Source organism: Nycticebus coucang, chromosome 13, assembly GCF_027406575.1.
Source record: "Nycticebus coucang isolate mNycCou1 chromosome 13, mNycCou1.pri, whole genome shotgun sequence".
In the NCBI taxonomy this organism is placed as follows: domain Eukaryota; kingdom Metazoa; phylum Chordata; class Mammalia; order Primates; family Lorisidae; genus Nycticebus; species Nycticebus coucang.
Genome location: NC_069792.1, coordinates 64,824,180 through 64,851,558, shown reverse-complemented (window position 1 = coordinate 64,851,558; position 27,379 = coordinate 64,824,180). Strand labels below are relative to the sequence as shown.

The 27,379-nt window shown below is 40.6% G+C and overlaps 1 protein-coding gene across 2 annotated transcripts in view; it reads left to right on the top strand.

Moving 5' to 3' along the window:
* NCALD (neurocalcin delta) overlaps positions 1 to 27,379 on the top strand; it is a 489,836-nt gene that overhangs the window by 10,264 nt on the left and 452,193 nt on the right. The gene's annotated exons all lie outside the window — the stretch shown is intronic.

The window sequence follows — 27,379 nt, the reverse complement described above, 5'->3', positions numbered from 1 at the left end:
TCTTTTCTTGCTTGTGTGTTTGAGTTCTCTGTGGATTCTGGTTATTAAACCTTTGTCAGAGACATACCTGGAAAAATTTTCTCCTATTCTAAGGTGTGTCTGCTTGCTTTATTTACTGTGTTCTTGGCTGTGCAGAAGCTTTTTATTTTGATCAGGTCCTACTAGTGTATTTTTGAAGCTGCTTCAATTGCCCGGGGGGGTCCTCCTCATGAAATACTCACCCAGACTGATTTCTTCAAGGGTTTTCCCTGCACTCTCTTCTAGTATTTTTATAGTTTCATGTCTTAAGTTTAAATCTTTAATCCAGTGAGAGTCTATCTTAGTTAATGGTGAAAGGTGTGTGTCCAGTTTCAGTCTTCTACAGGTTGCCAGCCAGTTCACCCAGCACCATTTGTTAAATAGGGAATCTTTTTTTCACTGAATGTTTTTAATTGGCTTGTCAAAGATCAAATAACAGGAAGTAGCTGGAATCATCTCTTGGTTCTCTATTCTGTTCCAGACATCTACTTCTCTGTTTTTGTGCCAATACCATGCTGTTTTGATCACTTTGATTTATAGTATAGTCTGAGGTCTGGTAGCATGATTCCTCCTGCTTTGTTTTTATTTCTGAGTAATGTCTTGGCTATTTGAGTTTTTTTCTGATTTCATATAAAATGAAGTATTATTTTTTCAAGATCTATAAAGTATGACAGTGGAGCTTTAATAGGAATTGCATTACAATTGTATATTGCTTTGGGTAGTATGGACATTTTAACAATGTTGATTCTTCCCAGCCACGAGCATGGTATGTTTTTCCATTTGTTAACATTTTCAGCTATTTCTTTTCTTAGAGTTTCATAGTTCTCTTTATAGAGATCTTTCACGTCCTTTGTTAGATAAACTCCCAAATATTTCATCCTTTTTGGCACTACTGTGAGTGGAATAGAGTCATTAACTGTTTTTTCAGCTTGACTATTGTTGGTATATATAAAGGCTACCGATTTATAAATGTTGATTTTGTAACCTGAGACGCTGCTGTATTCCTTGATCACTTGTAAGAGTTTTGTTGTACAATCTCTTGTGTTTTCCAGATATACGATCATATCATCTGCGAAGAGTGAAAGTTTGGTCTCTTTTGACCCTATATGGATACCCTTGATCGCCTTTTCTTCCCTAATTGTGATGGCTACAACTTCCCTTACAATGTTACAGAGCAGTGGAGACAATGGGGAGCCTTGTCTGGTTCCTGATCTGAGTGGAAGTGATTTCTTTTTAACTCCATTCAATACGATATTGGCTGTGGGTTTGCTGTAGATGGTCTCTATCAGTTTAAGAAACGTTCCTTCTATATCAATTTTCTTAAGTGTTCTGATCATGAAAGGATGCTGGATATTATCAAAATCTTTTTCTGCATCAATTGAAAGAATCATAAGGTCTTTGTTTTTTAATTTGTGTATGTGCTGAATTATACTTACAGATTTACGTATATTGAACCAGCCTTGAGACCCAGGGATAAAACTTGACTTGGTCATGATGTATAATTTGTTTGATGTGTTGCTGGATTCTGTTTGTTAGGATCTTGTTGAACATTTTTGCATCTGTATTCATTAGTGATATTGGTCTATAATTTTCTTTTCTTGTTGGGTCTTTTCCTGGTTTGGGGATCAGGGTGATGTTTGCTTCATAGAACGTGTTGGGTAGTCTTCCTTCTTTTTCTACATTTTGGAACAGGTTGAGTAATATTTTATTGTTTTTATGAGCATATAATTGTTCATATTGATTTCATATTAGTGTGGAGTACATTGGATATTTATTTTTCCATTCTTGCAATACTTTACTAAGAAGAATGTGTTTCAGCTCCATCCAGTAAATGTGAAAGATGTAAAGTTTCCATTTTTTGTAATGGTTGAATAGCTCTACATATCTTTTATAAGGACACTAATCACTGGATTTAGGGCTCACTGCATGATCCAGGATGGTTTTCCTTGACCCTTTCTCCAAATAAGGTACCATTAACCAGGTCCAGGGTACATATATTTTTTTGGGGGGCCACCATTCCACTCACTACAGGGCTCAGGAGTATACACTGTAACTCTGGATTCTCTGATTCAGTGCCCCTAGATTGATTTACCACCTGAATGCTAGGTTCCCTGCTTTGACCTTGTGAAGTTTGAGTCTATCTTTAAACAATGAAACTAACAAATGCTTACAATCTGTTTTCCCATATTTGTGAAAAGAATGGGGGTGGGAGGTAAAAGAGGCTGTCAAAAGCAAGCTTGATCCCTGACTTGGCTAAAAGTTTTCTGTGCTTTGCTTTGCTGGGTGGCACTGGAGAAAGTGAATGGGAGTAAGAGCCGCCACTGGCCCTGTTCTGGCTTCTTAATGGAGGCTCTCTTCAGATGAAGGCTAAGGATGTTGGAATTTTTCAGGAAAGGGGAGCAGAAGTGGTATAGGCTCATGTTTCTAAGCCAATGCTTCCTATTATTTGGAAATGCTGCCCCATTTGCAAATCTTTTATCTATGTATTTTCAGTGCTGAGCACCAAACTTAGGCCTGCATGCATTGGGCATACAAGGCCAGGTAAAGGGTAGGGTTGGCAATTACCTGGCTAATTTGATGACTGTAGCCCATCTAATGGGGTATATTAGGAGAGTCCACTCCAGGGCATAAATTATTCTGTCTGGTTGTCTGCATTGATCACATTAACTGGGGAAGAGCCAAAATCATTCGCTGTGTGCTATCGGGAAGCAGTTGTAATTAAGGTCTGTTTCTCTCTAGGGGGCAGCTAATTTTGGTTTTCCAGCAGCTTTTCCATTTGACTTCAGAAGAGAGGAAGGACAAAGGTAAAGTGCTCCTTCATTTTACCGTGTTATATATCCTGTTCATATACCATATCATTGTCAGTCTGTTTGGTATTAACTTTGGATTCTTTTTCTTTAAGTAGTGTATCTGGAATACCGTGATACTTAAAGAATTTAGTCTTACCAGCTGAAGAAAATGGTTTGCTTTGCAGAGGACCAGCTACATAACTTGTGGGCTCAGAGCAAAATGAAAATCTATGGACTCTTGTTTAAAAAATGTTAGTAATTTCAAGCTGATGCTAGCAGCGCTTTAATGAAAGCGTGGGGCCCTTCCTAGCACAGGGACTATGCGATGGCACAGGTAGTCACATGCCCACAAAGCTGGCTGACGATGATGTCTTTAGCCTCCCTGGCTCTACCTTAACTCCTGAAGAGTGACCAGGCCGCTTTTCTTTGCCTCTGTTGGAGCACAGGTCCTCTGTAGGACAAGGATGGTGAGTGAGCTGGATATCTCCTGTGAGGCCTGCCATCACCCCTTGGCTCCCTGTTCCACCTTTATCAGCAGCATCAGTGGCCACTGTTGTCTTCTGGTTACTGGTATAATTTGGCTGGTGTGGGTCCAGGAGGGGATGGGAGGGTGGGACAAGAGTGAGGGAGGGGGTCTGTCCCATCCTTCCATTGGGTTGCATGCTGCAGGTTGGTGCGTCTGTTATGCCAAAGGCCAGTGTGCCTGTCAACCGTCCTCTCCATGGAGCCACCCTCCTTCGGTTCCCTTAGACACTTTCTCCCCTTGTACCTTCAGGCTAGCAGTGGTAATGGCTTCTTGCCATTGCTTGCCTTAGAGTCCTGCGCTATCCTTCACTGCTTTCCTAAACGCTGATGGCTTTCTTCTCAATAGCCCCTTCAGTGGGTCTCCTCGGAAGGATTGAAGAACAGCCTCTATGGCTTCCTGCCTGTGCCCCGCCTGCTTCCTTGGCCTGGATATGGCCACACTTTGTGCTGCTGCAGGACAGAAAGAGAACTGATAGCTACGACAATAAAGGACTCTGCTGGGCCAGCTCCTGGTAGGGTTGAGCAATCAAGAGGCAGAATGTCCACATGCACAGTGGTGTAGAGCAAGTGCTTGAGGGTCAGGCATGTGAGGTCTCTCGTGTGACTCTGGGCAGGTCAACTCGCCCATAAAATGGGCATATGATAGTTCGTCACATGTAGGGCTGTTTGAGGATGAAGTGAGAGCACCTGGGCATTATGCTTAGCATGGTGCCTGGTGCACAGTGAGTGCTCAAGAAGCGTAATTGGTCTTGTCATTAGTTCTATGGTGTGTCCGTGGAAGGGGATACTCCATCTACTTTGTCTCTGATCTGAATGAAGTCGCTTGTAACCTAGAGGACACCAATGATTGTTAAGTTTTCACTGTTTCACTGTTGCTTCATGTGTTATTTCTGTCATTTCAGATGGACTGTTCTAAAATTATATACTGTAATCTTATTTTACGAATCTTTGTGTCTAATCTATTAGCTAGTGTATCATAACTCATTAAGAAATATTTCTTGGCTAAATATAAGGTGACTATATAATTTATTGGTCACACCAGGACACTTTTGAGAGTGAAAGGCGGAATGCTTTCTAATCAGCATACCAAATACAACAGGGACTGTGCTGGGCAACGTGGGGCTGTATAATTACTCTAGTTAAATGGGACTTAAAGTAGCTTCTCACGTGTTTTTAACATTTGCGAGTCTATCATTCTTTGTCCTCATCTGCTTTGGGCATATGAGATAAAAGGATGAAAATTTAAAAACATAGAAAAATAAGTTTAACACTCCTAATAGATTGTTGGCTTGAATTTGAGGCAGTGGGTCAGGGCCTCTTACATGATAGAGCTCAACTTTTATAACTTGTCACTCTGTTTTCCACTAGGGGAATCTATTTATGAAACTTCTTTCTGTATCTACTCTTTAAAAATATAGTCTCCTAATTATTATCTTTCTTGAAATAGTGATTATTTATGTTCAAAAGATGTCTGAAATAAATTTATATACATCTATTTTTTGAACATCTTTGTCTTTGTATTTCTGGTTGCCAGGGTGACATTTCCAAGAGAATACATGCTAATCTGCTATTATTGAAGCAGAGATAAGATGGAAACTATTTTTAGGCCCTTCTATAACGTTCTTTTTTTCCACTAGACCACTTAATTGGTTTATTTTTCCTGTTTCCATTATCCGACTGGCCGTGCATAGCTCTGTCGTAGTCTGTTTTATGTTGCTGTAAAGGAATACCTGAGACTGGGCAATTTATTAAAAAAAAAAAAAAGATTTATTTGGATCCTGATTCTGATGTCTGGAAAAGTTCAAGATTGGTCATCTGGTAAAGGCCCCAGCATGCTTTCACTCTTGGAGGAAAGCAAATGGAGCTGGGATATGCAGAGGTCACATGGCGAGAGAGGAAAGGGAGGATGTGGGGGGAAGGGCCAGGCTCTTCATAGCAGCCAGCTCTCCCAGGAACTAATAGTGAGAACTCACTCCTCGTCATCCCCCAGGGAAGGGATTCATCTACTCAGGAGGGTTTGACTTTAATGACCTCAACATCTCTCCTTAGGCCCTCCTCCAACTCTGGTAATCAAAAATCAATGTGAGATTTGGTGGGGACAAACAAACATCCAAATCATAGCAGCTTCTTTTCTGCAATTCTCACTTGAGACCTGGTTAGCTTTGTGAATTGGTATATAGTAATTGAGTACCTTATTCATTCACAATTGCTAAGTATGTATTTTTTTTTTCAAAACCTAAAATTGAAGTTTATTAAATTTTCTTAAAAAGTTACCTGCTCTCACAAAGTATATATTTAGTTATACATGTAATACAGTTTTAATGGATTTAAGAAATATTTTTATGCTCTATTTTCATTCTTTTCTCTCTTTCCTTTTTGTATTCCATTTTTGTTAAATTAAATCATAGCTGTGTACATTAATGCAACCATGGGGCACCATACACTGGTTTTATAGACTGTTTGACACATTTTCATCACACTGGTTAACATAGCCCTCCTGGCATTTTCTTAATTATTGTGTTAAGACATTTACATTCTACATTTACTAAGTTTCACATATACCCTTGTAAGATGCAGCGCAGGTGTAATCCCACCAATCACCCTCCTTCCGCCCATCCTCCCCCCTCCCTCCCCTCCCTTTCCCCCTTCCCCTATTCTTAGGTTATAACTGGGTATAACCTAAATATGTAGTGATTGCCACCCTTTTTAGTTAGCTGATAACTTTTTTTTAAAACTAGTTATTTAAACTGAGCTTAGGCAAGGGATATTTTTGGCATCAGAGAAAGAATGAGGAGGCAGTCCGTAGTTCTGTAGTGGAAAAAGCACATCCTCTGTGGAGCTGGATTAATGTGGTTTTGGTCTTAGTTATGGCACTTGTTAGCTGTGGGACATCCTGGAGCTTGTATCTTCAGGTGACATCTGGGGCAATAATCGTACCTGCCTCTTGGGGTTGCTATGAAGGTCAAGAGGGTGAAGGGGGTTAACACATGCAAGGGTAAGGTGCAGTGTCTCACAAATATCATAGAAGTCATGCTGCCGCTGTCCTTAATGTCAAAGATAGGGCGCCCTCCCTTTCAGAAAATAATTTTGTACAAGAATATTGGAACACTTAAATTTACTAAAGAGATAAATTAGGGCATCATTTTCTTTACTAAAATGTTTTTGCTTTTATAAACATTTCAGAGGATTTCTTTCAGTAGTGAATACCCTTGAGTATATTTATAGTAACATTGAAATTAAAAATCTCTAATTTACCCCAGAACTTTTAGGAATGTAACTGTAGTGTAATTCAAATGGTTGAAAGCAGTCAGAGTTAATATTTGGGGTATTTTCTTCTATTATTTTTATCTAAAGATTTATGTACCATTTACATGTGATTCATATCTGTACTGCTACATAAGGGATTTTGACTATTTATCTGACTGTCTTGTGCCCTCAAAGGGGAAATATTTAGCTTAATTCAGTATTTGGTAGGGCCTGTAATCTGCAGGTAGGGATCTGAGATGATTAATTTGGATTACATGATAAGGTTGAGAGGAGAGATGGATTCTAGTGTGCTATCTGAAATTGTTTATGATGAAATGATGCTCAAAATCTCTAGTCATCAGGGAGATGCAAATTAAAACTACAGTGAGATATCACCTTACCCCTGTCAGTATGACTATTATTAAAAAGTCAAAAGACAATAGACGTTGGCATGGATGTGGTGAAAAGGGAATGCTCATACACTATTGGTGGAAATGTAAATTAGTGCAACCTCTGTGGAAAACAGTATGATGATTCCTCAAAGAGCTAAAAGCAGACCCACTGTCTGATCCAGCAATCCCACTACTGGGTGTCTACCCAAAGGAAAAAAGTCATTTCATCAAAAAGACTTGTGCATTCATATGTTTATTGCAGCACAATTCACAATTGCAAAGATGTGAAATCAACCTCATTGCGCATCAACTGATGAGTGGATAAAGAAAACGTGGTTTATATATGCCATAACAAAAAGAATGAATAATGTCTTTTGCAGCAACCTGAATGGAACTGGAGGCCATTATCCTAAGTACAGAGGGAGAGAAAAATAAATACCTTGTAAGTGGGAACTAAACATCGGGTACACATGGTCATGCAGAGTGGTAAGACAGACTTTGGGGACTTGGAAGGGTGAGGGTAGGAGGGGGATGAGGTATCAAAACTTAGAAGCCCCAACTTCACCATTATGTAATTCATCCATGTAATGGAAAAGCCACTTGTACCCCTAAATCTTTGAAATAAAAAATGTTTAATATTAGGGTGTTGTCCTGGCTGGGATTCCTTTGATTCTCACTGTTTTGCAATATTATTCTATTTTTGAAGGCAGATTGGTGTTGTCATTGCCCTGGGTTTGTCTTGCTGCTCTTGACCATAGGGGAAGGAGGGAGGAAGAAATACACACACACACACACACACACACACACTGTTTATGATCTAAATTTTCTCACTTGCTGGAAGTGGGAAGCTGTGGCTATGGGAAATCTGTTGAGTTCTTGCCACTTCAACCTTTGGAAGACATTTCCATTCTGGGCCAAAAGATAAGCAGTGAATTATAAGTTGGTTCTGGTCTCTGAAGTTTCTTGGGAAAGCAATGGGAAGACATTTAAAGAATATGTCTCCCAGATCTTGGGTGGTGTTCCCTGCATACCATTTCCCCCACAATTATAAAACTAAGGAATTATCTTAAAATAAAATCTATATAATATAAAAAATTAAGAAAAAAAATCATCCTTAATCTGAATATTCAAAGGCAACCTAGAGCATTTCTTTTCATTATTTTATATAGAGATTTTTTTTCTTAGTTATATAGTTATATTTATATACATTGGAACCTCTGTGAGTTGACCGCTCAAGGGACAGTAACAAACAGGTCAACATACAGAGGTGGTCAACATAAGGAACTAGGCCTACTGTACTGCATGTCTGGTCTCTGAAAATTAGGTCAACTTACAGAAGTGGTCAATATAAGGAGGAGGTCAACTATGGAGGTTCTACTTTACTTTAAAAAATTCTTTAAAAATTTATGGCCAGGCACCGTGGCTCACACCTGTAATCCTAGCACTGTGGGAGTGTTGCTTGAGCTCAGGAGTTTGAGACCAGCCTGAGCAAGAGTGAGACCCCCATCTCTAAAAACGATAGCTAGGAGTTGTGGCAGGTGCCTGTAGTCCAGCTACTTGGGAGGCTGAGGCAAGAGAATCGCTTTAGCCCAAGAGTTTGAAGTTGCTGTGAGCTATGACAACATAGCACTCTACAAAGGTGACAAACTGAGACTCTTGTCTCAAAAAAAAAAAGTAACCATGTGACAAGCATTTTGTAATTTAGTCTATAATCTTCATAGAGAATACTTACTGCCTTTATAATATTCCTTTGAATAGATATACCTTATTTTAGTTAGTCATCCCATTTTTGGTCATTTGGTCAAAATGTTAGACATATTTTTTTTTTTTTTGTAGAGACAGAGTCTCATTTTATGGCCCTCGGGTAGAGTGCCGTGGCATCATACAGCTCACAGCAAACTCCAACTCCTGGGCTTAAGCGATTCTCTTGCCTCAGCCTCCCGAGTAGCTGGGACTACAGGCGCCCGCCACAATGCCTAGCTATTTTTTGGTTGCAGTTCAGCCGGGGCCGGGTTTGAACCCGCCACCCTTGGTATATGGGGCCGGCGCCTTACCGACTGAGCCACAGGCGCCGCCCCAGACATATGTTTTACTATTTTTTTGTACAATAATTTCTTCTTGATTTAAGATTATATCCTAGGATATTTTTATAGGTTGAGGGGTTGAACATTTAACAAATCTTAATGAATTTTGCCAATTTGCTTTCCAAATAGGTTAGAGCAATTCATGTTGTGTGATTGTATTGGTTTCATCTTCTTTTCCTGCCTTGGCCACCAACACTTTGAAATACTTTTACCAAGTGGGTAACCCAAACTCTTTCTTTTTCATTTGTATTTCTTTTGTGACTAGTGAGGCTGAACATTGCTTTTTCATATCATTATAGACTAGTTGCATTTCTCTAATTTTTGGTTGTATCTTCTTTGCCCTTAGATTTTTTTTATATCAGTTAAAATTAAAATTCTCTATTTTCTCAAATTACAAAAATAAAATATACTTGTGATAACAAAAGAAACCATTAGAACAAAGATTTCAAAGGAAAAGCTCTCCTGCCTCGTCTCTCCTTGAGTGTTAAGGGCCTGGTATGTCTTTCTGCTTATTTCCATGCTTGTGCACACAAATACATTTCTTTCCAAAGATACAAAAGGCACTTGGTTTTATGACTAAAACAGTGTCTTTGAGTACATATTATTCTGTAATTTGCTTTGTTTTTCACCAAAAAAAAACAGGTTATGAGCATAAGGTCTTTACTAACATGTATCTTTGGCACATTTGCTACAAATATTTCCCCGGTACGTCCTTGCCCGTTTGACATAGTTTGACATTGTTGAGTGAGCAAATTTTCCACTGTAATTTCTTCTACTGATAAGGCGGGGTTTGATAAATACCGTGTTGTCTGCTGGCTTTGAAAAATTATTCGCTTTTAAAGAAACATTATTATTTAATCTAACTATAATTTATTTTGATGTAGGGTGAGGAGGAAATGAACCAAACCGACTATTCTTCACCCTTAACTTGCTAACCAACTGCCCTATCATATTACCCTTTACTGAATGAGGCTAAAAACCCCCAGCATTTCCATGTCTGTAAAGCACGTATTTCTTACTTGTGCATTGGTTTTTTCCAACAATAAACTAGCGGTAGTCAGAAGGTTCTTTTCCTAGGAGAAGATTTTGCATTTACCTGGAACTGGGTGGTTAAACTGAGAGTAACCTGATCTCCTCAGGGTCCTTGTGACATGGATATCGTGATACTGTGGGAGTGTGCAAACTGAGAAGCTCAGAGCGCTTTTGCTAACAATGTCTCATTCATTTCTACTGTTTTGCTGGGAGGTGGAAGGGCCACAAATATAATCTCATTTTGTAGGTCTAGAGGTTACGTTAATAGTGATGATTCACTTAGAGTTATTCCTGCTTCCCAGTCTGATAGTTCATTATTTTATATTCTTCTATCTGTTATCATGGTATTCCTTGTGAATCCTTTTTGGTGATAAACTTATCTTTCAAATTTCAATTCTGGTTGGCTACTTTGATCGCCATGTGGAGAATCTCAGGAAGGTTGGCCAGAATTGAGAGCTCTTCCAGAAGCATTATTATTATTCAACATTTATTGCGTGCCTGCTCTGTCCAAGGCACTATGCTAGATGTTGTGGAAAATGCAAGGTGAATAAAGCATTTTCCCTTTCCTTGAAGAATCACACTCATGACTTTAGCACCGTTACTGACTTTAGACCTTACTAAAGGATATCAGTATTTTGTGTTGCACTCTCTCTGTTGCCTTGACCCCAATGACGGAATGCTGTTGTCTGTCCAGCAAGTCTTGTAAGTGCACTGAATGCTGAATCCTATTCAAAGAACTACCGTGAGGTGTTTAAAATACCCAAGGACTTGATCGATGCATATTTTATAAGCTAAGATGGTCTTGGAGATCTCCAATGTCAATGTCTTCTGTTTCTAAATAATTACGTTTGGCCTCAACTTCTCTTCCTTTGGACAATCTATGTTACTCATATGGTCAACTAGGATCTAAAAATAAACCTAGAAACTCTGAGACCCCACCCCAAACTCCCTTGGCTGACTTATGTGTGTTTTTGTGTATTCCAAACTGCCCCGTGTAACTATTTACTTTTGCATTATGTATAGCACTTAGCAACCGACAGTGGAAATGAAAGCTAAGAGCACAGCTAGGCCCTAGCCAAGGTGGGGGTAGGGGGGAATGGCCTGCCCAAGTATTAGCACATTCTCCTTCCCCACCCATCCTGCACTCTGTGGCCCTGGGGTCTGCCTTGCTGGCCTCTAGTTCCTGCTTTTTGCCTTCTCTGCTGGCCCAGTGGGGACCAGAAACAGGGACAGGAAGGACCCTTCCTTCCCCTACCCCTTAGCACTTGAGCTTTCCCTTTATAGGTCAGTGTGGGTGGGGTGAGGGGAAGGAGCACAGGCTTTGGCTACCACTCGCGTCTTGGCACTGCTGACAGTCCGTAGGGTCAGAGGCACTGAGACGCTATGTCTTATTTAGAACTCTAAATGCATTTCCTTAAAAGAAGGTCACAAGTTGTGGCTGGATTGTGCAGGAGCTGCAGGACAGAACATGGGATTCCTCAGAAATGCCTCTTTTAAGATGACATAAGTCGGTGCTTACACCATAGGTATTAGGGGAGAACATACTCTAAATTCTAAACATTCCAGGGTAGGAAGAACCTTAGGACCTGATCAGCTTGCAAGTTGAGTGACCAGCTATAAAGCCCCAAATTGGTTTATTCCTACCTGGGAACTTGCCTTTGCTTGAGACTTTGGAGTGTGCTAAATATGCTCAGTCCTTCCTTCCTCAGCCCTTTTCTGTAGCTGTAAGAATATTTTAGTTCTCTGCTTTTTAGAGGAGCATTTACACAAAAAAATTCACACCTTGATTTCACCAGAAGAAAGGAAGGAGAAAGACCTTGGGAGCATAGATTTGATTCCTTGATCATTGCCTTGTGGAAAAGAAAGCAAACCCAAATACATTAAGGCCATTGTGAAAGGCCTATTTTTTCCCTTAAGAAATCAAACTTCTGTTCTTTTTAAAGGACTATTGTGTGCCTCTTATTCTTAATGCATTTTGGGGAACAGATTTGAAGACTATTTCTGTGAATATGTATTTTTTGGCATGGAAATACAAATTTTTTTTTAAATAAAAAGTTTCTTTGAAAGTTAATTTATTTCATCTTTCTTTAGTAAAGTCAGTTTTTTAAGGGCTGGAAAGCCTACATCAGCAGTACAGAATGATTAAATGGTGCTTATTTGGAAAGGGACAGAGACTGTGCAATTGCTTGCATAGTTTTCACAGAAGGGGATGAAATGGTGAAAGGATCAAAACCTCCAGCCTCTAGGCGAATTTTGTTTTCCAACCTCAGGGATTGGGTCCACTTAAAACAGGAAACCATCATAGGAAGCAGTTTGAGTAATAAGGGAAGCCTTCAGGGTTTGGCTTAACTGTTTTCTACATAGCAAAAGACAAGTTTCTCTACAGAAGCTCTCGTATTTCTGTGGCTTTTCCATGCTTTGCAGAGCACATGCATTACCCAATGGGTAGCTCCCTTGCAAGGAAAAGGAGCTGCAGAAATAGCCACAGTTGTAAAATGCAACTGAAGAGGAAGCTATGCTTCTAGCAGTTGCAGGCAGAGAAAGAAATCTCAGAGGTTGGTGTGTCATCCCTGGTGTATGAAATTATATACCAGGGGTATATAATCCTGAGGGGTCAGTGCAGGACCCTAGAGGACTGGGATGTCATACACCTACACAATGAGGATGGGAATGGGGATGTGTCCACATAGCCGAGGTGCTTTGCTACTACACTCATGGCTAAGGTTTTCCCTTGTTAAAGAGGATTTTATACTGTTGGTATACCCGTATGTTGACAGTTTTATATGTATTGTGTAAAAATGTATTTATACTTAAGTTAATCATTTAGTAAATTTTTGTTTTAGATTGAGCTCTATCAGTGGTCAAAGACTAGGACGTCACTCAAACTAATTAGAGTAAAAGGGTCTCTTGTAACAGTGACTAGTACTATCATTGATTCAGCCCTGGCTGTGTGCCAACACTGTTCTGAGTATATTATCTCCCGGAAACTTCTTTCCCATGCTAAGAGGTAGTATGTCGTTATCACTGTTCTGCTAAGGAGGAGCAGGCTTAGAGGATGTGCCCTAAGGCATGTGGTGGTAAGTGAGAGTCAGGACTCACACCCACATGAGTTACTCTGGAGCCAGGATCTCTAACATTGTTCTGCTCTGTCCCCAGAAAGGATTCCATGGCTGTAGGATCAAAGCAGCTGGCCTCATAGGGTCTGAAACAAAGGACTGGAAAATTAGGAATGGAGTCATTTTCTTTCTCTCAGGTCATGTAGTCTCTGTCAATTAGCCTCTCTCTTCCTCTCTTTTTATCTTCTGTTTCTTTACCTTACATTTGGCCCCTAAATAGTCAACCAAATCCAGAAGGCTGCAGCCTGAGACTTCAATGCCCTTCATATCTCCTGGCTCAGATTTATAAGAAAGCGATCCCTATTGGCCTAGTTTATTGTGTCAGGTGATACAAGCTGTGTTTGGGCAGCAAAATAATTATCTGCCTTCGGGTTGGCTGTCCATCCTAGGTCCATCAGTGACCTTTCCTAGCACCATTTCCCTGAGCAGGGGATTGTGGGAAAGGCAGTGCACCCTGGGATGGGAAATAGTTATGGGAAATTAACTTCTGAGGTACTAACTCATTCTATGCTCGGAGAAACACTTTCGTTGTCTTTATAAAGCCTCAACTTAAAATAATCTGTATCCATAATCTATATCTGTGTCATCTCTATCTCTTTAGGTTGCAAGTGATAGAAACCTAATTCAAAGGTGCTTAGGGAAAAAAACCAATCAATTGGTTCGTGTGACTGTAAAGGCAAAGCTTGCCTGGATCCGGGTCTCAAGCAGTATCGTCAGAAGTCTGTCTCTTGCCATCTCTTGGCTCTGCATTTCTCTGGATTGGTTACATACGCCTGCAGGTCTTTTCTTCATGATATCAAGATACAGTAAGAAGTTTAGGCTTGTCTTTTAGCTGAGTCACTCCAGCAGAGTTTCTCTTTCTCTGTAGCTGCAGTATAATCCCTGGTTTGATTCTCATTGCCCTAGTTTGGTTACCTGCCTGTCTCCCAACCAAACATGATGGCTGAGCTGTTGGTCAAGCTTGGGTCATTGCCCATCCCTGGAGAAGGGTTAACCCCACCCCCACTCCATTAAACCATATGGACCAGGAATGGGGAAATGTGGACTCCAACGACAGTTGGCATGTTAACATCAGAAGATGGGAGTGGATATTGTCCAGGTATAAATAAGTCATGTCATCACTGAACACTTCCAGGTTTATTACAAATAGCTGGACATCCATAATCAAAACTTTGGGGCTCAGGAAAAGCAGACTGAGCCACAGGCTTCTTCTTCTTTGTGTGTGACAAATCTAAAGACCTACAAATCTTCTATGTTTTTAGGTCATAATCCTGAAAGATGATGCTAGTGTTATTAAAAGTTCTATCTTTGTGGGAAAGCCAATCATAGGATGGTTTTGTCTTTAATGGGGGGATAAGACTCGAAGAGCTCTTGTTTGGTTCCCTCTACTTGAAGTCTAAGCTGTTTTGGCATTGAAATGACTTTGGTGAATTATATATAGGCTTTGTGTAAACCCTCTGCAGTGCCTACGATTTAAGACCCAGTTTATCCAACTAATGATTAAAATGCCCAGTTTATGTATCATTGATCTTAATACCTACTGGGAAGTAATTACTTGGGCTTTAACTATATAATTAGTCCTGTGGAGGTTAAACCAGCAAGTCTTCATGTTTGCAGATACAGACTGATTCTGTGCGACCTCCGTTTGTGTGTGTGTGTGTATGTGTTTGTAGATACAACTTTGTTCTAACAAATTGTCATATCCCTTTACTTACTCTAACTGCTACAATGATCCCAGATGTTCTTTGGAATAAATTATTACCTTATTTTGCCTATCAAAGCTTTTTAGGCTGTTATCTTAATTTCTTTCAGTTATTTAATATTTTATATTTATGAGCTTTTAAAAGTCTCCTCATAGGCCAAAATGTGTTTCTTCTTTCTTGACTTCCATTTAATGGTACAACTGTTATTTCAATGTATGATATTTTAAGGTTTTTCAGTGGCAAACAACAAGTACCTGTTCTGGCTGGTTTGAGCAGAAGTGAGTTTTTAAAAGGATATTAAGGAGCTCACAAAATTTCTGGGAGGAACTTGGTCAGACTTGGAAGCCAGGCAGCTGGGAATGCCCCACAAATTATACCACTGCTGGCTCTCTGGAGACCCAGTGTGGCTACCACGGAGCATGGGCCCCTCTGCTCAAACACTAAGCGGCTTCTGTCTGGTGGAACCCCATCACATTGCCTCTGAAAGCTGGGCATCTCTGCCATCCTCACCAATCCCCACTACAGCAAATTCTGCGTGCCTCCTTCTTTATGCCACTGTCTTCTGAAAAGACATTTTGCTTAGATACTACTGGCTGGTAGAGCTTAGGCCACATGCCTGTGACTCAGCTGCAAGACAAGCTGAAGAGGGAAATTTATGACTTTTATCATGAGGGAGGAGATTCTCAAATGTGAGAGGTACGACAGATCACCTCACACACCCCAGAAGGGGCCTCATTTTACCATTGGATTCTTTGTTTTTAAAACTGTTAGTACCATTAGCCTGCTGCCATATGGGAGATTCATTGCTTTTCATTGATAGAAATCTTGTTCTCTCCTACTGCCCACCTCTTTGCTGGCCTTGGGTATTCATGGCTGTCAGCTACACCAATCCCCGTGCCATCCTTGCATGAAGTCAAGGACATGTCTAAAAAGCCAAGGTGGGGCATCTGGTGCTCAGAGAGGGCAACCAAGCGCCCCAAATCCACGCAGCCTGTAAGTGATTAAAACCCTAGTCTGTATCCACAGCCTATTCCCTTAACAACTCTGCAGTTCTGCCTTTGGAGCTAGGCATACACTCAGACCTCAGGGTTTTCCTCAGCCAGTAGTATGGGGGAAGGCCAGCTGGACTTCTGTTGAATCCCTAATGCTGTCCCTCTGTCCCCTTCAAGGAAAAATTGTGCAGCTCAGGGAAGGAGGTGAGATTTACTTTGTGTCTCTACCATGGTAAGTCCCTGATAGATGTGGCTTGTGCCCAGACAAGACATTTTATATAGACAGTGTATGAATGTTATTAGTTGCAAATGAAAGCTTTAAAGATATTCACTGGAATCTTGTAATGACATGGTTTGCTTTACAGTATAATTCATGATTAGAGAGATTTACCTTCAAACCTGAATGGGGAGGTGGGATGGTGGTAACGACGGTACCAACATATACAGCAAATGCTGGAGGAACATTGGGGGCTTGGAGGAAGGTGAGAACACAGCTGGCCAGGGGATCATTAAAGGCTTCACCAGAGGAGGTGCCACCTGAGATGGGCATGGAGGGAGCCAGAGGGCCTGGCAGGCAGGGTAGATTAACGGGTCAGAGCATGGGCTCTAGGGTCTGACTGCCTGGGTTTGAATCCTGGTGCTGGCTTGCTGCCATGTGTCTATGGTCAAGTTACTTAACCCTTCTGAGCCTTCGTTAGTTAAAAGACAGTGATGATGGTACCTACCTCTCAGCCTTAGAGAGATTGTATGAGACTGTGCACGGGAGACTAGCAGAGCTGTTCCCAGCCTGTAGTGAGTGTTCAATAGGTGTTAGCTATTAACATCTTCACGGGCAGAGAATGCGGTGGGGTGTGTCTGGGGAGAGGAGAGGCAGCAGTCGTAGGCTGACGACGTGTGGATAGCAGGGGGGAGGCCAAGCACAGGAGTAGCTGTGCAGCTTCTCTGCAGCCCAGTGCCCCGGTTCCTTTCCTCTGAGTCTGTAGTGTCCAGGGAGTCTCCCCTTACTGATGTGGTTCCTTAAAGGAGCATCGAAGCTAAATAGAAGCATGTCCTCATCCACCTAGGGATATGTTTCTAAGTGCGCATGAGTAAATCGGCCTCCGGTTTATCAGTCAGTGTCTTGAGCATTTAGTTGGCAAGAGTCAGTCCCTCAGGTCTCATCATGCCTGAGCAAACTGACCCAAATCAAATTCTTTGAGTGTGCAGAACTGAAGACTAGGACTTGGACTCGTAGTGACCCGTTGCAGGCACAGACATTGTGAGGCCCCGCCGGAAACAGAGCTTGTCCTCCTGTTTCCCTCCCTACCCTGGTCTTGCCTCTAAACTTTCATAAAGGCAATAAATGGTGTCCCAAGCATCAGATGGGATTGAGCAGAGCCTGGAATGTCAAAGGAAGGTGCTCATGGAATGGTTCTTAACCGAGTGGGTGAAGAGTCTGCTGCTGCCGATGCGATGGGTGGGGGGGCTGGGGTGGAAGGGCCCTGAGTCCTGAACCTTTTCCCACTTACTGTGTGCCTTTGGACAGCCCCCTTCCCTGAGCCTCAGACGCTTATCTATGCATTGGAGATAAAATCTGAGTGCAGAAGACAGCTGAATGTCCTCTGCTGACTCCAGAGGCCCTGCCCTTCGCTTTGCATTTGCTTTTCTCATTGTCCCATTTGAAATGTAAGCTGGCTTGTCCAGGTGTGGATGGGAAAATGGACAGACACAATTTTTATGTATCATTCATTGTGTCCATCACAATACTGAGCATTTAGAAGGTGCCCAATAAACATCTGCTAGATTGAATCAATTTTATAGCCTAGCAATCAACTAATTCAAATCATATTCTTACTCTAAAGACATTATTTACTCCATTTACCACATAAGGACAAACAAAAAATAAAATTGGTTATTTTGAAAAACAGAGGCGACGTTTCAAGGGCTATTAGTCTTGTTTGGTGCTGTATTTATCTAGTAATGACTTATGTTAGTTTATTCTAAGGTGCTTCATTATTAAGAAGTTATTATTTCCTTTGCCCCTCCAACATCAGCTGCATGAGATAGAAAATTAAAACATTGATTTGGTTTTCAAATTCACACTCCCACAGCCCCACTTGCAAGAGTTAGGGGTGTTGAGATTGATAAGTTGCCATTCATATCATTTGGATAGATGCTGTTCACATCTTTATTATTCTAGCCTAGTTATTATTCTAGTGTCCTTCAATAAGGTGTTCATTTCATCATCTGAGACTAATGTAGGACTCTATTACACTGGTCACTAAATGAACAACTTATTATTATACGTATAAGAATTCCAAATGTTCGCAGTTTAGATAAACAGAAGACGCTCACGTAAAAACACCCAATTTCTACTTGTTCAAAGCTTGCTAGAATAAGGTTATGGCTGCAATATATTCCTGAGCCTTCTTTCCCAAATACATGGGCTGGCAACGCAGCCTGGAGATGATTCTCCCACACAAGCCGATCCTGTTCAGGACTTGGCTTTCTCCCCTGGATCCAGCGCGGCCTTCATTCTCAGAGTGCTGTTAATTTGCTGGCTAAATCAGAAGGTGTCAGCTCCAGGCCTGCAGACACGCTTTATTTGGCTTGTAGTGTTTTAAAAACTTTAAACATTTGTTGCCAACTTTAAAAAAATGGAGAATAGTTTATAAAAATGTGCATTTCAGCTTCTCTTGAAAAATCACAATATCTGCATTTAATACTGGGCCCAGCTCCTGTGAGGATGCTAGCAGCTTGCTGAGCCATGCCTGTTCTCTCCAGAGAGGACGCGTGTACACCGGTCCACTGGAATCCCAACTTTTCTTCTGCACACATCCTGACTAGCTTTCTGTGTCCACAGGCCTGGCTGTCCCTATAAGCATTTTTGGTTTTTGTTGTTGCTATAAAATATGCATAACATAAAATTTACTGTTTTAACCATTTGTAAGTGTACGGTTCTATAGCATTAAGTGCATTCATGTTATTGTGTGACCATCACCACCATCTTTCTCTAGAATGTTTTTATCTTCCTCAGCTGAAACTCTGTGCTCATTCGACACATCCTCATTTGCTCCTCCCCCGGGCCCCCTGGGAACCAGCCTTTTACCTTCTGTGTCTATGAACTTAACTGCTCTAGGTACCTCATATAAGTGAAATCATGTAGGATTTGTCTTTCTGTGACTGGCTTATTTCACTTATTACAATGTCCTCAAGGTTCATCCATGTTGTAGTATGTGTTAGAATTTCCTTCCTTTTTAAGGCTAATAATATTTATTATATGTATAAATAACATTTTGTTTGTCCATTCAGCTGTCTGTGGATACTTGGATTGCATCCACTTTTTGCTATTGTGAAAAATGTTTCCGTGAATGTGGATATACAACTATCTAGTCCCTTAAGCATTTGTATTTTTGATAATCTTCTCAATAATTTCCCAGCTCTATTCTTGTAACTCCAGCTTTTCTTCCAAGTCTAAACCTGCCAAGATAGGCTTAATCTGAATGAACTAACTTTTTTGGAAGCATGGAAAATCATGCTTCAAGATATGTCATGAAAGGGACTTAGACCCTTTAAAGTTGTAAAAACTAGTTACTGTGAGATTTTCAAGATTTAACCTCACTTTAGTAAAATATCTGGAAATAACATTTTGTGACTTATATATTATTGAGTTTTCTTATGAAAATCTCCTATTTGAGAAAGCAATTTGCAATGTTTTTAATTTTCTTGATCTGAATGAAGCTTGTTAATCTTGCCTCTTGTTCTGTCTATGGTAATGCGACCTTTTTGTTGTGTTGATAAAAAGGAAATATGAAAATAATTTAGGTTTTATTTCTGAATTTTTGGGTTGCATTAACCTAAGAAAAGTGTGACTTTTTTTTTTTTTATTCCACTGAGTGTTAAATGGAGAGGTCAAAATGGAGTTTGTGCTCTTCCTTTTGAGAGATTACTATTTCTGATTTGTTTTATACTAATGACAACATCAGCCTAAATGTCATTATCTGACCTGGCATATGGCAACTCAATTTTATTACGTGAACAAAATCTTGATGTCAGCTTAGAATTTTGGATATTCAGGTAGGTGCTAGGCTAGAATTTCCATTGCTAACATTTATTTATTTAGCAGTTTAGACTAATGCGGTTATGGACATAACTTTGAAATTAAGAGTACAGCTAAGATTGCACAGACATTTAAACATTTTAAGAAAAAATTTTTTTCAAGTGAAGACATTAAAAAGTATAAATTTACAAACAGTTTGACATGCAAATCACAAATCTTTCTATTTCTTTCTTTTGTTTTTTTAAATTTAATTTTGTTTATTTATTTATTTATTTTGGCCAGGGCTGGGTTTGAACCCACCACCTCCGATATATGGGGCTGGTGCCCTACTCCTTTGAGCCACAGGTGCCACCCATAAATCCTTCTATTTCTTTCTTTTTTTTTTTGTAGAGACAGAGTCTCACTTTATGGCCCTCGGTAGAGTGCTGTGGCATCACACAGCTCACAGCAACCTCCAACTCCTGGGCTTAAGCGATTCTCTTGCCTCAGCCTCCCGAGTAGCTTGGACTACAGGCGCCCGCCACAACACCTGGCTATTTTTTTGTTGCAGTTCGGCCGGGGCCGGGTTTGAACCCGCCACCCTCGGTATATGGGGCTGGCGCCTTACCGACTGAGCCACAGGTGCAAGCTGAACCTCTCCTAATTCCTTGCCTATTATACATAAGATTTGTTTTAGAGCCTAGATCCAGTGTTAATGTTTTCCTAAAAGTTTTATAATTGCATTTCTTTAAAAGTGTTTTATAATCTAGACTTTTAAAGTATTGCAATAAATCTTCTTCAGAATTACTGAATTTCTGCTGTACGTGCTTCTAATTATTTTTCAATGTGCTTGCAGTTTGAGAAGAAAATGCTAGTATTAATGTATGAGGGAAAATGGTTCATTTCAAACTGGCTTAACCATTGAATCATATTTCAAGTATCAATTCTGTATCTTGATGTGGACATATTATCTCTTGATAAGGACTTGACTCTCCCTATTTACTTATTTTATAACTAATACTTTACATTTTAAGACATGATGTGAAAATTTCTTAAGGTCCAACACTTTTGTCATCTAAGTGTGTTGTAGTTTGGAATGTTCTTTTCTATTTGCTTCCCAACCCCATCCTATAAAGATATTGTTTGTAGTAAGTCTTTGGTGCCTTGGATTATTGATGTAGCATGGATTTTAGAAAAGAGACCATTGTTACTACTCAGCGCTGTTTTTTTTCTGAGTGACAGGTATCTAACTCAAATTTACTTAAGAAAAATAGCTCAAATAATGGAAAATTCTAGGATTCCCACTGCCTGAACCCATCTAGCAGCCAGAGGGCATGAGAGCTAGTCAATTTATTATATGATAATTAGTCTCCAGAGATCTGGAAGGACAAACAGAGGTCAGCCCTGTCTTCTTTCTCATTTTCAGTTTTCTTCTCATCTAGGCTTAGGGCAGATCTTCTTAGATGTAGTCCTGTCTCCTACCACTCACACCCCAGACACAGACTGCACTTCTCGTACTTCTCCCACTACATGCCCTCTCCAGGCGGCTGGGCCGGAAGCACCATCCACACTGTGTGAATGGCATCTTCTGAAACAGCAGTTCATGGCCTGTCCTGTGGCCCTGCCTTTGCATTGCATTGTGACTTGTGTCACAATGAGGGTGGGAGAGTTCAAGGAAGGAAGAGAGAAAGAGAGAAGACTGAAGACTTACTATGCCATAATTTCAAATTAGGAAATAGTGACCTCTGGAGTAAACATCTTGTGATGACGCACCACAAAGAGCACAAATGCAAGGGCAAGAAATCATATGATCACCTTGTACTTACGCTCCTAGTGGTTGGAACGGGTGTGGGGGCCCCTGCTCATGACCGAGAACCCTGGCTCACAGGCTTGTTGTGCAGATGCATGAAATGAGAGGTGAAAAATGCCCACTGACTATCAAGTGCAGTGTGAATGTTAGGTGCGATAAATGAAGCATTTTTTCCCTCTTTCATCATTTTTCCCCCTCCTGTGCTAGTTCCTGTTTGGTCCCTACCCCTTAGTCTTACCTTTTTAAAAATGTCTCAGATAATGGGACTTAGGTCACGGAGACTATCGGTGTAGGTGAGCTACCTGGGAATAGCCAGCCTTCCCAGATCCCCACACATGCTTGATGTCAGCTGTGCCCATGTTTTCAGGGCTGTGACTGTGTTTCTCCGAAGTCATCTGCTGTGTTGGTATATTGTCCCCTTGCAATTTGTTGAAGCCCTCACCCCCAGTGTCTCAGAATGTGACTGTATTTGTAGATAGGGCCTTTAAAGAGGTGATGAAGTTAAATGAGGTCATCTGGGCAGGCCTTCCTCTGATCCTGGTGTCCTCATTAGAAGAGGTCAGGACACAGGTACACTCGGAGGGGAGATGACATGAAGGCAGAGGGAGAAGATGGCCATTGATGAGCCAGGAGGGAGGCCTTAGAAGAAAGCAACCCTGTGGTCAGTGAGAAGCCAGTGCAAGTGCTCTCGAAAAGTGACCTCTGTCCTTCAACCTGTTGGCTTTGTTTTGGACTCATCCCTTGGACTGGTATGCACCCCATAAGATTCTTCTTTGAATGCGTAGTTCAGATCTTTGGTGCTTGCTCATCCACCTCTCTTGTTCATTAGGGTGACAAATGTCCAGGTTTGCCCAGGATGGGGGAAATTTAGGTTGCAGAACCTTCACTGCTAAAACTGGGACACTCTTAGGCAAACTGAAGTGAGTTGTTCAGGTGAATAAGAGGGAAGCTTTGGCAAGATTTATGTGTTTCAACTTACTGGCTTTATTGAAAGGTGACTGGTCTAAGAGAATACAATTATTATCTTTGAAATGTTTATGTATGTATCTTTAGAAACTATCTTGAAATGGGTGCTTCCACCAGGAAATAAGGCAAATAATGAAAAAGCAAGCTTGAGAAGCCTTTCAGTTCCATTATCCTCTGCTTAGTTTCATTTTAAGGAGAATATTTTCTTGGCTGGGCTTTGTATTATTAATAATTTCATACATTTCAGTTGAATAATTATCTCCCCTGTGATTCTAGACATTTGCTTCAGTTAATTGAACTTTTTAATGAACCTAGGAATAATACTTGCAATTGTAGAAAACAAAAAATTAACTGGAGCCAGTTCCTAGTCAATGGCTTCTAGCTGGTCCAGGCCTAACAGAGGCTCAAAACCTAAACACAAGGTGAGGTTGATTGATTTGCCTTTCATGGTGTCATTCTGGGGAATGTGGAAAAATAAGGTCCTTTTGTTCTTCCAGCTGAGTAATGGGGGCTTCTGCCTCAGCTCCCAAACATTTGTTCTTTATTCACATCTCGCTGGCCCAGCTCAGTTCGTTAGCCCAAGCCGCCCACCATACCCGGTTCTGCCTCCTGTACTCCATCTGCCATCTACTCTCTCTCATTCTCCTCAGTGTCTTCCTGGACTGGGCAGCAAGAAGTATTGGATACACTCCCAGCTCCACTCGACCAGTGTACCTCCCCCATATCACGTGACATAGGCATAACTGTATACTCAACGAAACTTATGTTACTGCTAAGGCCAATGCAGGCCGAAGTCTGGACTAACTTCTGTATTAGTTTCCTAGGGCTGATGTAACAAATTGCCATAAATTAGGTGGCTTACAGAATGGAATTATCTTACAGCTCTGGAGGTTAGAAGTCTGAAATCAAGATGTCAACAGGGCCATGTTCCCCGCGAAGGCTCTAGGGGACAATCCATCCTTGCTTCTTCTTGGCTTCTGGTGGCTGCCTGAAATCCTTTGCATTCCCTGGCTTGTGGACACATCACTACAATCTCTGTCACCGTCTTCATATAACATTCTTCTGTCTGTATGTGTCTGTGTCCAGATTGCCCTCTTATAAACGAGTCATTAAATTAGGCCCTAGTTTAAATGATTATGTCTACAAAGACCCTATTTCAAACAAGATCACATTCATAGGTACTGGGAATTAGGACTTCAACATATCTTTTGGGAGATAAAATTCAACCCACAAGAGCTTTTTAGTAATAAATCTATGAAGAAGAATATTTTCTCATTAATGAACTTGGTGAAGTCTCAGCCACATACTCAAGATACTAACAGTTGCTAGCTTTGAGGCAGAATGTGATAGTGGACTTAGGACAGGACGTGGAGGTAGATGTGCTTAAATCCTAACCCCATTATTTGTTTGAGCTGCCTTGGGAAAGTTACCTAGCTTTTCTGATCCCCAATTTCCTTACTTATAAAATGATCACACTATCTATCTACTTTACAAAGCTATTGTGAGATTCACAAAAGATGATTTATATAAAGCATGTGGCACAGTCCCTGGTACAGATTAAGTGCTCAGTTAATATTATCTGCCTCTTCCCTTTTAAATTAATCTGATTTCATGTAAATAAAGTTGCAAATTTCATTGTTTTTTCATAGAATTTAAAAGTAAAATCTGGTGGCTAACTTTGAGGTTATTAGCCAGTCTGAGCATCACTGAAGTTTTGTATTTGAAGACTGATTCTTTCTAGATGGGAATAATTTGGGAAATCCAGTAGAAAATGGCCCTTATCTTGAAGGGGGTGGTAGATTGTCTATCCCTGGAAACTATAGCTAATCAAATGCCCAGTCTCATTTAGAAACAATTGCCTTAAGGGAATGGTTGGCGTTGATTAACTCTGATGATTTCTTATCACTTTGGGTCCACCTGTCTTATTCTAAGGAATTGGTAAGGTACTTAGGGGAAGAGCTTATTTCTTTTTATTAACTGTCCCATCACTTAAGAATCGTGTTTGCTGGGAACAGAACTGATCTCAGTGGCTCAAAAGCATAAGGATTTATTTTATTTTTTCTTAGAGTGAGTATCTGTAAGTAATCAGACCAGGGAAGGTGTGGCTGTGTCTTGGTCATCAAGGACCCAGGACTCTCCTGATTTTCTGTTCCACCTGTATTGCACACTTCTGTTTCTAAGATAGCCTTCTAGTCCCAAAATGGCTGTTGGAGCTCAAGCCATCACATTTATGCTCCAGGTAGAAAGATGGAGAAAAGAAGAAAGAGGTAAAAGGTCATGTCTCTCAGCTGGGTCAATCTCCTTTAAGATCTTAAACCAAAGCCTTACCTTCTGTTTTTGTTTTTGTTTTGCTTTGTTTTTGATTCTCACTAACCATACTTATTTGTAAGGGAGGCTGAGGAAAGGTAAATATTTTTAGCTAGGCACTTTGCCACCCAGTAATATAGATAGGAGAGAAGAGATACTTTGGCAGCTAGCAATCTCTGATTTGATTCCCTCAACTTACTGACAACTCCCTTCATCATGGAAAGCATTTCCTACTGTCTAATCAAAATGATCATTCAAACTCTGTAACAGTCACTCTTTTTATTTTTCATTTATTTATTTATTTATTTATTTTTGAGACAGAGTCTCACTTTCTCACCCTCAGTAGAGTGCTATGGCATCATAGCTCACAGCAACCTCAAACTCTTGGGCTCAAGTGATTCTCTTGCCTCAGCCTCATTAGTAGCTGGGATTGCAGGTGCCCAGCTATTTTTAGAGATGAGCTCTCGCTCTTGCTCAGGCTGGTCTCAAACCTGTGAGCTCAGGCATTCCACCAGCCTTGGCCTCCCAGAGTGCTAGGATTACAGGTATGAACCACTGTGCTGGGCACTGCAACAGTCACTCTTAAAGAATGGCAAGAACATTCTTTCTAGAGCACCAAAAATAGTTCTTTAACTTATGGGAATTTAGTAAAGTCATTCGTTTTATAACAGTGACTTTTTTATTTGTCTTCTAGATGTCTGGCGATGTGCAAAGCTCTGAGGTTGGAGGCATGAGTGAAACAGTCCCTGCTATCCTAGAGTTACAGTGCAGTGAAGGTGTAGAGGTTCATGAATCAAAGAAGCACATGAAAACATGAAAAATTCCTATTGTGATAGCAAGGAATGATATGAAAGGTGCAATAAAAGAAACTCTTAATCATAGAGCTAAGGAAGACTGCTGACTCCATGGATGAATTGAGATTTGATGGATAGGTAGGAAATAACTAGTTTGAAGGGGATGTGTGGGTAAGTAGCATTCCAGTAATTCCAGGCATTCCAGGAAAAGGGAATAGTACAAAGGGAAGGCCAGTGGTGGGAGGAGCATAGAAAAAGGCTAGTTAATGTGGCTGAAGCACATTATGAACTGAGACATGGACCAGGCTTGTGGGGGTGTGTTAGGCAGATTCAGGACTTCAGTCTTCCTTATAAGAGCAATAGTTTTAAGGTGGGGTTGAAGTTGAGGTGAATGTGAAATCATCATATTTGCTGTTTGAAAAGAGTGGTCCTACACAGGGTAGATTGGACTGGACTGAACAGAGGCAGACAGATTAGATAGGAGTCTGGGTAGAAGATGATAGTGGCTTGGTCAAGGAGGGTGGTAATCATAATTATGATATGGAAAGAAGTGGATGGATTTAGGTGGATAGGTTTTTTGAGCCACTTGACTTTCGGGGCTAATGATGGTATAGCTGTTGTCTTTCTGTGATACAGAATTTCATCTTTAATATGAAAGAGAAAGTGGTTTATTAGATTTATTGGTAGTAACAGGTCTCACTGTTCTAGAAGTTTGTTCAATCCCAAAATAACTCAGGCTTTGCCAGACCTGAGTTTGTTGCAGGAAGACGAGGCCCAATGGAGAGAAAGAGCACCCAAACACCATGTTTATAAGACAAAGGGCTTTATTCACCAGCAGGGAGCTTATGGCATGGAAGAATTCCAAATGGCTGCGCTCCCCCACTGGCTGGGTCTTTCTCTTTTTATTGACAGTAAAAAAGTTCCACCCCATAGGTACTCTTTTCATTGGCCAGTTTGAATCAAGCAGGAGATGCTATTCCAGCCCCTACAGAATTACAGGATTTCACAGAACTTGGAAATTTCCAAGTTCCGGGAAGTTAAGTTCACAAATTCCCAAGAGTTGAGTCACCATGGAGAGGACCCTGCAGGTGTATCATTGTGGTCTCCTTGAGAACACCTGTTCTCCTAGACCTCACCCTTCTCGGGTATCCTCTCTCAAGTTGAGGGTGAGATTTGATCCTGATTTGGTCTTAGTGCAATATCTGTAATTTCATATATTTTCCAATCCTAAACTCTAGCATGTTGATAAAATGTGCACAAAAGACTGTACAGTCTTGTACACTCAGATGAGAGATGCTTAAGTGATGTTTTCCTTGCCTCTAAGATAGCTGTTAGGGTTCTTCATTTACAAGAATTTGAAAAGTAAAGAATTGGAAAGTTTTCAGTGCCCAAATTTAAACAAGTTTTAAATATGGTGCCCAAATGCAATGTTTACTGTTGAATGTTCCCCATCCTTAACATCACAATGATGTCAGGAAAAAGATTAAGTTGCAGAAAGGATTTAGGAAATAGAAAATGAAATGATTGCATATAAGAGTCAACAAAATTTTGAGATATGGAAGGCAGATAGGTGAATGGTAACTGACT